The sequence below is a fragment of the Berghia stephanieae genome, chromosome 15 (assembly GCF_034508935.2).
Source record: "Berghia stephanieae isolate SIO BIC M18660-M18661 chromosome 15, UCSD_Bste_1.3, whole genome shotgun sequence".
NCBI lineage: Eukaryota > Metazoa > Mollusca > Gastropoda > Nudibranchia > Aeolidiidae > Berghia > Berghia stephanieae.
The window spans coordinates 13,272,730-13,284,768 of NC_088374.1; positions in this window are offsets into that span (position 1 = coordinate 13,272,730).

Here is a 12,039-nt window from a genome sequence, read left to right on the forward strand (position 1 = left end):
ATAGAATACAACTTGTTTTGTTTTTGTTTTAAAGGGTTTTACGGCGCTTGCAACACATTTAGGTTATATCAGCGCCAGTATAAAGGAAGAATATGGGATATTATGTTTATGTTTTTAAGGGTTTTACGGCGCTTGCAACCCATTAAGGTCATATCAGCGCCAGTAAAAAGGAAGAGAATAGGATAGTAAAAAGTTCTAGAATTACAATTAAAGCACAAAAGAACAGGTAAGACAAAGGGGAACGGGTTCAAATAGGGAACAGACGTAGATTCCAAGAGCACACCGTTAAAGTACTTAGTTTGAGATCACCTAAAAGTCTCATCCAGACACAAGCACAGGTCCCAACTAAGAGGAATACACTCAAATGTTTACCAATCATATAATATAATATGTAAACTAAACATAATACAATGCATAACAGAGAGATGATTTACAAGGAAAAAAATATCATCTCCCAAAACTATAACTATACATTCGACTGTTTCCCTCCCAGTCAAGGAACTCCGGCAAGGATCAGGACAAAACTAAGTAATCTCATTCCAAGACAATGACAGGAAACAATTGGAAAACAGGTATGGGGGGATAGAAGACACAGCATGTACCCCCCTGCCCACTATGGGAGGTCAGTATGGGATATTTAAAAAATTCTAGAATTACAATTAAAGCACCCAAGAAAAAGTAAGACATAGTAGGGAACTGGAAACAAATAGAGATCAGATGTAGATTCCAAGAGCACACCAGCAATGTACTTAGTTTGAGATCACCTATAAGTCTGGTTTTTGTTTTTAAGGGTTTGACGGTACTTGCAACACATTAAGGTTATATCGGCGCCAGTAAAAAGGAAGAAAATGGGATAGTAAAAAGTTTTAAAATTACAATTAAAGCATCCAAGAATAAGGCAGACAAAGGAGAATTGGTTCATATAGGCAACAGATGTAGATTCCAAGAGTACACTATCAGTGTACTTAGTTTGAAATCACCTAAAAGTCTCATCCAGACACAAGCACAGGTCCCAACTAAGAGGATCACACTCAAATGTTTACAAATCATATAATACATAAACAAAACATAATACAGAGGATAACAGAGAGATGATTTACAAGGAAAGAAATATCATCTCCCAAAACTAAGTATACATTTGACTATTTTCCTCCCAGCTTGGGTATCTGGCCAGGGCCAGGACAAAACCAAGTAATCTCATTCCAAGACAAAGACAGAAAGCATGTTGGAAAACAGATTAAAGGGGATAGAAGACACAGTATGTACCCTCCTGCCCACTATGGGAGGTCAGGACTCCCACTCCGGAATGCAACTCGGAAAACAGATATACTATGGATATTGAGATACATATATAGGATGATCTGTCCATGCTGGTAGTCCAAAGTCCCCGCCCAGACAAAACCCCAAGTAATCTCATTCCAATACAAAGATAGAAAGCAACTTGGAAAACAGATATACTATGGATATTGAGAAACATATATAGGATGATCTCCTGTCCACCTTGAGAGTTCAAAGACCCCGTCCAGACAAAACCTCAAGTAATCTCATTTCAAGACGAAGATAAAATGCCTTTTGGAAAACAGATATTATTTATACTATGGATATTGAGAAACATATATAGGATGATCTCCTGACCACCTTGAGAGTTCAAATCTACATCTGTTGCCTATATGAACCAATTCTCCTTTGTCTGCCTTATTCTTGGATGCTTTAATTGTAATTTTAAAACTTTTTACTATCCCATTTTCTTCCTTTTTACTGGCGCCGATATAACCTTAATGTGTTGCAAGTACCGTCAAACCCTTAAAAACAAAAACCAGACTTATAGGTGATCTCAAACTAAGTACATTGCTGGTGTGCTCTTGGAATCTACATCTGATCTCTATTTGTTTCCAGTTCCCTACTATGTCTTACTTTTTCTTGGGTGCTTTAATTGTAATTCTAGAATTTTTTTAATATCCCATACTGACCTCCCATAGTGGGCAGGGAGGTACATGCTGTGTCTTCTATCCCCCCATACCTGTTTTCCAATTGTTTCCTGTCATTGTCTTGGAATGAGATTTCTTAGTTTTGTCCTGATCCTTGCCGGAGTTCCTTGACTGGGAGGGAAACAGTCGAATGTATAGTTATAGTTTTGGGAGATGATATTTTTTTCCTTGTAAATCATCTCTCTGTTATGCATTGTATTATGTTTAGTTTACATATTATATTATATGATTGGTAAACATTTGAGTGTATTCCTCTTAGTTGGGACCTGTGCTTGTGTCTGGATGAGACTTTTAGGTGATCTCAAACTAAGTACTTTAACGGTGTGCTCTTGGAATCTACATCTGTTCCCTATTTGAACCCGTTCCCCTTTGTCTTACCTTTTCTTTTGTGCTTTAATTGTAATTCTAGAACTTTTTACTATCCTATTCTCTTCCTTTTTACTGGCGCTGATATGACCTTAATGGGTTGCAAGCGCCGTAAAACCCTTAAAAACATAAACATAATATCCCATATTCTTCCTTTATACTGGCGCTGATATAACCTAAATGTGTTGCAAGCGCCGTAAAACCCTTAAAAACAAAAACAAAACAAGTTGTATTCTATCTTTGTTTTGGAATGAGATCACTTGGGGTTTTGTCTGGGTGAGGTCTTTGGAACTCCCATGGTGGGCAGGTCTGTAATAACTGTTTCCAACGTGCATCTTGTCTTTGTCTTGGAATGAGGTTGACATATGACTTATGCCTCTTGTCTCCTGGCGGAGCATAGGGCCTCAGCAGCACTTTTCCATCTTCTGTCCTTGGCACAGACCTTTGCCTCACTCCAGGTAAGATTGGAGACGCTCAAATCTTGGTGAAGGCTTCTTCTCCAAGTCCGTTTCCTCTTGCCCTGTGGGTTCCATTCGAGAGCCTGCTTAGTTATGTTACAGGGCTCTTTCCTCAGGTTATGGCCAACCCATCGCCACTTTCTACGTCAGACCTGAACATCCATTTGTTCCCGGTTTGCTCTTGTCCAAAGGTCAGCATTGGGCACTTTGTCAACCCATGAGTATTTGGGAATGAGGTTACTTGACGTTTTTTTTTTTTCTTTTTTTCCTGACCCTGGCTAGAGTCCTTGCCTAGGAGGGAAATAGTCAACTGTATAGTTATAGTTTTGGGAGATGCTATTTTTTCCCCTTGTAAATCATCTCTCTGTTATGTACAGTTACATTTAAAAAAAATAAAATAAATAAATAAATAAATAAAAAAAAATAAATAAATAAATAAATTAAAAAAAAAAAAAAAAAAAAAAAAAAAAAAAATATATATATATATATATATATATATATTATATATATATATATATATATATATATATATATATATATATATATATATATATACTGGTTTGTATTTGTAAACATTTGAGTGTGTTCCTCTTCGTGGAGACCCATGCTTTAAAAAAGAGCTTTTATATAGCGCAATATCCACTAAACGTGCTCAAAGCGCTTTACAAGGGGTCCCTGACCAACAGCAATACAATCAAATGTTCACAGAATGTATCCAAAACAGAAATATATAACTAACAATACCTAACAGACTGATGATTTGTGATGAAAAAAAAAAATACCATCTCCCAAAACTATAATTATACATGCATTTGACTGTTTCCCTCTCAGTCAAGGACCCAGGCCAGAGCCAGGACTAAACTAAGTAATCCCATTCCTGGATAAGACAGAAAGCATGTTGGAAAAGAGATATAGGCGGCTCCCTGTCCACTATGGGAGGTCAGGAACCCTACCGAGGCGACACATTTATGTCATTTCAGCGCCAGTGAAGAGGATTTGTTTGTTTATTGCTTTAAGTCTCTTCCAACACAATTGAGGTTATATGAGAGACCGCTGAAACAAAAAAAAAACAAGCAATCTAACAAAAATAGTACAAATGTAAATCAAAATCATAACCTAAAGATATCATAAGCTAAATCATAAATAACCAAGAACAAACAGGCAGAAGATTTACAGAAAAAAAAATATCCCCTGTCAAAAATACAATCACAAACCAAAGAAGCAGGATAGGCTAGTAAAGAGAAGAAGAAACGACATCGCTATCGGATCGTACACCCATGCGAACATCATAGGTATATGATTCAAGGGTGATGCTCCCATCCAACCACCCAGTGAAGAGGAAGAAAATGAAGTTATAATTTATAATTGAAAGCATGCGATAAAAAGTAAGGCAGGAGAATGGTACAAATAGGGAACACATGTAGTATCCAAGAGCACATTATCTTTGTACTTTGTTTGGATCAATTAAAATCTCATCCAAACACAAGCATGCGATTATGTGGTCTTATGGTATGACACTCGCTTTCGGATCGGAAGGTCCTGGGTTCGAGCCTCGCTCAGCGCATAGTTGAGTACTTGGAGAAGGCTATTTACTCACATTCTCTCACCGTACTCGGGGTGTAAAATGAGTACCTGGCCGTTAACAGCGTTATCTCTGTCCTAAAAAAATTGTAATATCGCCTAACAGGCGTCATGTCTCGTCCTACATGTTATGTGTTTGCTGTTGGTCAGGGACCCTTTGTAAAGCGCTTTGAGCACGTTTAATGGATATTGCGCTATATAAAAGCTCTTTTTTAAAGCATGGGTCTCCACGAAGAGGAACCCACTCAAATGTTTACAAACCATTATATATTTAAAACAAAAATAACATGTAACTGTCTGGGTGGGCAGGGAGGTACATATTGTGTCTTCTATCCCCCTGTATCCGTTTTCCAACTTGTATTCTGTCTTTGTCTTGGAATGAGATTGCTTGGTTTTGTCCTGGCCCTGGTCGGGGTCCTGGCTGGGAGGAAAACAGTCGAATGCATAGTTATTGTTTTGGGAGATATTTTTTTCCTTGTAAATCATCTCTCTGTTATGTATTATTATATTTGTTATAATTTATAATGTAAGCATTTGAGTGTATTCCTCTTAGTGGGGGCCGTGCTTGGGTCCAAATGAGACTTATTGGTGATCTCAAACTAAGTACATTGATGGTATGCTCTTGGAATCTACATCTGATCCCAATTTGTTCCCAGTTCCCTCCTATGTCTTACTTTTTCTTGGATGCTTTAATTGTAATTCTAGAACTTTTTACTATCCTATTTTCTTCCTTTTTTTTACTGGCGCTGATATAACCTAAATGTGTTTCAAGCGCCGTGAAACCCTTAAAAACAAAACAAACAAAATGTAACTGTACATAACAAAGAGATGATTCACAAGGGAAAAAATAGCATCTCCCAAAACAATAAATATGTATTTGACTATTTCCCTCCTAGGCAAGGACTCGGGCCAGGATCAGGATAAAACCCCCAAGTAACCTCATTCCAAGAATTAGACAAGATGCAAGTTGGAAACAGTTATGTATTACAGACCTGCCCACCAAGTAATCTCATTCCAAAACAAAGATTGAAAGCAACTTGGAAAACAGATAAACTATGGATATTGAGATACAGATATAGATAGTTCGAAGATGACGTCACTCAGGTCTTTGTTATTGTTTTTTGCCATCCGCGTTTATGAGTAATGTTCACTGAACTGTATTACCCCGACTATAAACGTTCATGGATACACATAGTTTTGTGTGTTGGTCCGTTATACTTCCGGATGGCAATGTTATGCGCTTCTTAGCCAAGCGCATACTATCTATAGATGATCTCTTGTCCACCCAGGGAGTTCAAAGACCCCGCCCACACAAAACCCCAATTAATCTCATCCAAAGACAAAAATAGAAAGCTACTTGTTTGTTTGTTTTGTTTTTAAGAGTTATATGGCGCTTGCAATACATTTAGGTCATATCAGCGCCAGTAAAAAGGGAGAACATAGGATAGTAAAAAGGTCTAGAATTACAATTAAAGCACCCAAGAAAAGGTAAGACAAAGGGAATGGCACAAATAGGGAATTGGTGTAGATATTATCATTATTATTATTCCAAGGGCATACCATCAATGTACTTAGTTTGAGATCACCTAGGTACCTAAAAGTCTCATCCAGACACGAGCAGAGATCCCTACTAAGAAGAATACACCCAAATGCTTACATTTTAAATTCAAAGCTACATATAATAAAATACATAACAGAGAGATGATTTACAAGGAAAAAAAATACAATCTCCCAAAATAATAACTATACATTTGACTGTTTCCCTCTCAGCCAGGGCCGGGACAACAGATATATGGATATTGAGAAACAGATATATGAATATTGAGAAACAGATATATGGATATTGAGAAACAGATATATGAATATTGAGAAACAGATATATGGATATTGAGAAACAGATATATGGATATTGAGATACAGATATATGGATATTGAGGTACAGATATATGGATATTGAGAAACAGATATATGGATATTGAGAAACAGATATATGGATATTGAGAAACAGATATATGGATATTGAGATACAGATATATGGATATTGAGAAACAGATATATGGATATTGAGAAACAGATATATGGATATTGAGATACAGATATATGGATATTGAGAAACAGATATATGGATCTTGAGATACAGATATATGGATATTGAGATACAGATATATGGATATTGAGAAACAAGTATATGGATATTGAGATACAGATATATGGATATTGAGAAACAGATATATGGATATTGAGAAACATATATGGATATTGAGAAACAGATATATGGATATTGAGAAACAGATATATGAATATTGAGAAACAGATATATGGATATTGAGAAACAGATATATGGATATTGAGAAACAGATATATGGATATTGAGAAACAGATATATGGATATTGAGATACAGATATATGGATATTGAGAAACAGATATATGGATATTGAGATACAGATATATGGATATTGAGAAACAGATATATGGATATTGAGAAACAGATATATGGATATTGAGATACAGTTATATGGATATTGAGAAACAGATATATGGATATTGAGAAACAGATATATGGATATTGAGAAACAGATATATGGATATTGATAAACAGATATATGGATATGAGATACAGATACAAATATAGGATGATCTTGTCCACCCTGGGGAGTTCAAAGACCCCACTCAGACAAAGACAGAAAGCTTGTTTTTGTTTATGTTTTTAAGGGTTTTACGGCGCTTGCAACACATTTAGGTTATATCAGCGCCAGTAAAAAGGAAGAAAATGGGATAGTTCTAGAATTACAATTAAAGCACTCAAGAGAAAGTAAGACAAAGGAGAACTGGGAACAAATAGGGATCAGATGTAAATTCCAAGAGCATACCACCAATGTACCTAGTTTGAGATCACCTATAAGTCTTATCCGGACACAAGCACAAAATCCAACAAAGAGGAACACACTCAAATACTTACATTATACATTTAAAATAACACATACAATAATACATAACAGAGAGATGATTTACAAAGAAAAAAATATCATCTCCCAGAACAATAACTATGCATTTGACTGTTTCCCTCCCAGCCAGGACTCCGACCAGGGCCAGGAAAAAAAAACAAGTAATTTCATTCCATGACAAAGATAGAAAGCATGTTGGAAAACAGATATAAGGGGATAGAAGACACAGTATGTACCTCCCTGCCCGCTATGGGAGGTCAGGATCCCCACCCAGAAGACAGAAAGCAAATTGGAAAACAGATATAGGGAGATAGAAAACACAGTACCTACGTGACACCCTACCCACTATGGGAGGTCAGGAACCCCACCAAGAGGTACAGATATAGGGAGTTAGAAGACACAGTACGTGCCACCCTACCCACTATGGGAGGCCAGGAACCCCACCCAGAGATACAGATATAAAATGATCTCCTGTCCACCTTGCGAGTTCAAAGACCCCGCCCAGACAAAACCCCAAGTAATCTCATTCCAATACAAAGATTGAAAACAACTTGGAAAACAGATATATGGATATTGAGATACAGACTTGGGAGTTCAAAGACCCCAACCAGTGACCGGCGGTGGTGAAAATAATCTTTTCTCCGCCATTGTGGCTTTCTCTTTTCCCATTTCCAAGCGTCACCATCTTACAGGTTTATAAAAAGTCAACAAATAAAATAAATTTTTGTTTAAATAGCATTTATTTTGTATTCATAAATTGTAATCTTTTATTTTTTTTTTCAATTTTCTTCTTTGAATGAAAATCGCCCATCACCTTCACAATTACAACAAAAAAAAAAAGAAAAGAAAACACGGAAATTAATAAGACAGATCTCTTTTTCACACGGTACAAATATTGTTTAAAAAACATTTTATAAATGAAGGAATAAAAAGAGAGAAAACAAAACAAAATGTGAGGATATGAAGAATAGCTAACATGACTAAAAATAAAGAAAAGAAAAGAAAAAAAAAGCACAAATGTGTAAAATGAAAACCTGTACTACAGTATAATGTCAAGAAAACAATACTATTTGCCTCGTCATATATATATATAAACATTTTTGACAACGACCTGGAATGAAATTTGAAATCAGAATTTTTTTTTAAAACGATAACAAAAAAAAAACAAAATAAATATTTCATTAAAATAGAGAAGCAAAACTCTAGCACTCTAGCAAGTAATATCTGGTTTCACCGTGATAATTAAGCTGTTAAAAAAAAAGGAAAGAAAATGAAAGACAACAAAAAATTAAATCACAATTTGTAACAAATCCCCTCAAATCGGTCATCATCATTATGTCGGAGGTGATACTCGTGCAAAACAGTGAATCTTTAACATTGAAAAAAAAATAGAAACTTGTACCCAAAGAGGGAATTTTTAACATTGAAATAATCAGAAATATCAAAAATTTTGTTGGGTTTTGTTTGTTTTGGTTTTTTTAATTTACACCAAAAAAAGGAATGACAGCCCATTTTTTTTTTCAATCCTTCGGAGCCCTTCATTAGGCCCATGGAGTTTATCCTGGTTTCTACAGTGAGAAAAAAAAAAGACAATAGCAATTGCTTGCTACCCTTTAGTCTATTGCAATGTAGGTCCCACCAGATTTAATATACCCAGCTACCCAATCACTCCTGGCTGGACAGGGAAGCGGGGGGAGGGGGTGGGGGGTGGCTAGTTTTTTTTTGTTTTTTGTTTTTAAGGGTTTTACGGCGCTTGCAACACATTTAGGTTATATCAGCGCCAGTAAAAAGGAAGAAAATGGGATCGTAAAAAGTTCTAGAATTACAATTAAAGCACAAAAGAAAAGGCAAGACAAAGGGGATTTGGTTCAAATAGGGAACAGATGTAGATTCCAAGAGCACACCGTTAAAGTACTTAGTTTGAGATCACCTAAAAGTCTCATCCAGACAAGCACAGGTCCCAACTAAGAGGAATACACTCAAATGTTTACCAATCATATAATATAATATGTAAACTAAACATAATACAATGCATAACAGAGAGATGATTTACAAGGAACAAAATATCATCTCCCAAAACTATAACTATACATTCGACTGTTTCCCTCCCGGCCAAGGAACTCCGGCAATTTTTTTTTTTTGTTTGTTTGTTGCTTTAGGTCTCTTCCAACACAATTGAGGTTATATGAGAGACCGCTGAAACAAAAAAACAAGCAATCTAACAAAAATAGTACAAATGTAAATCAAAATCATAACCTAAAGATATCATAAGCTAAATTATAAATAACCAAAAACAAACAGACAGAAGATTTACAGAAAAAAAAATATCCCCTGTCAAAAATACAATCACAAACCAAAGAAGCAGGATAGGCTAGTAAAGAGAAGAAGAAACGACATCACTATCGGATCGTACACCCATGCGAACATCATAGGTATATGATTCAAGGGTGAGAACTCCGGCAAGGATCAGGACAAAACTAAATAATCTCATTCCAAGACAACGACCGGAAACAATTGGAAAACGGGTATGGGGGTGGCTAGAAAAAGATCTTAGATTTCATAATAATTCCATTGTGAGGATGAGTGTCACATTCATATTTGTTACAGTGAATGACATAATCAGTCAATGGCGATGAAAAGTTTTGAACTGAGATATTGACAAGTTTAGTTAGAAGGTCAATTTTGATAAAAAATGAGTTCTTGTCAAAAATGATCAAAACAACCCATTTTTTACATCTTCGGGAAATATCAAAGCTTAATTTCACTTCTAAATATTTTTTACAGCTAGTTAAGTTGAAAAAGTATGAAATTTGAGAAAAGTTGCTGGATACCTTTCCCATACATCATCTGACCATATCTTCATGAAAAATCACCCGATTTACTTCAAATAAAGATTAAAATGCTCTGGTGACTATATTCTTTCAGAAAATGAAAAAAAATGCAAATCCAAAATGTTCACCTTCCGACTGATTATGTCAAGCGCTGACACAAGTTTTCAAAACAAATCATTTCGTTTCAACAGACATGAATTATTGAACAAATGAATGAAAATGAGTTCATGGTAATTTGAAATTGAAGATAGGATTCTTAATTAAATAAACAACAAAACAAAACAAAAAAAATGATAATGAAAATGAAAACTAAAGACAATAACAAAAAAAAAAAACGGGATGCTGTGAATAAAAAGTTCTTTTATCTTTTGGGAAAAAAAAATAAATAGAAAAATCAGAAGGCACAAAAACTTAAGTGAGGATAACACTCGTACACACTTGACACACACGTGTACAAACACACACTGAATCGCACAACTCATACATATATCACACTATTACTACAACTACAACCCACTTGCACCAGCTAAATTACGTTCATACATCTTACGGTTTGTTTTGTTTTGAAGGGTTTTACGGCACTTGCAACACATTTAGGTCATATCGGCGCCAGTAAAAAAAGGAAGAAAATGGAATAGTCAAAAAAGTTCTAGAATTACAATTTAAGCACTAAATAAAAAGTAGGATATAGGGGAACTGGTTCAAATAGAGAACAGGTGTAGATTCCAAGTGCACACTGTCATTGTACTTAGTTTGAGATCGTCCAAATATTTCATCCTGACAAAAGCACAGTTACCCACTAAGAGGAATACACTCAAATGTTTACAAATAATAATAATATACGTAAATCAAAAATAAAACAATGCATAACAGAGAGATGATATACAAGACTCTCTCAAAAACTCCGGTATCCGGCCAGGGCAGGGACAAAACGAACTAATCTCATCCTAAGACAATGACAGAAAGCATATTGGAAAACAGATATAGGGGGATAGAAGACACAGTAAGTGCCTCCCTGCCCACCCACAATGGGAGGTCAGGAACCCCACCCAGTCGTACATCTTAACATTACACATACACATAATAATGTCATAATATATTACCAGTATAATACAGTGGAATCCCCATAAATCCAAAGCTCTTAACGTCAACTTCTGCTTAAAGTCAACAACTCTCAATGGTCTCACATTTTCTGTTCTTCAGTGCGGCTATGTGGTCTAGTGGTAAGACACTCGCTTTTGGATCAGAAGGTCCTGGGTTCGAACATCGCTCGGAGCCTAGTTGAGTTCTTGGAAAAGGTTCTTTACGCACATTCTCTCACTGTACTCAGGTGTAAAATGAGTACCTGGCCGTTGACAGCTTTGTCTCAATCGGAAAAAAATAAATGTCCTATCGCCTAACAGGCTTTATGTCTTGTTTTACACGTTGCTGTTGGTAAGGGACCCTTTGTAAAGATCTTTGAGCAAGTTAAGTGGATATTGCGCTATATTAAAGCTCAATTTTATTTATTTTTTTCTTCATTCCAATAATCAGACCTGCCTGCATTCTACGAAAAAAAATTCAAAGACCTACAAATTTTGGCTCCTTTTTTCTGTAGAGCAATATTATAAGCTTCTCGAATTCAACAATCCTTGTCAAAATTGAAATTATGGCACTTAAAAATCACATAGTGCAAGGACTTAGAAACGTTATCCAATTTTACTGAGGGTATGTTGTTGTTTTTTTGTTTTTAGGTGTTTAACAGCGCTTTCGACGCTATTTAGGTCATTTAAGCGCCCGTTTCTGGCTTTTATTAATTTTTATCGGCCTTTGCTGAGGGTAAATGAGAGTAAATTGGTCACTTACAAAAGTAGATTTATTGAGTAGAAT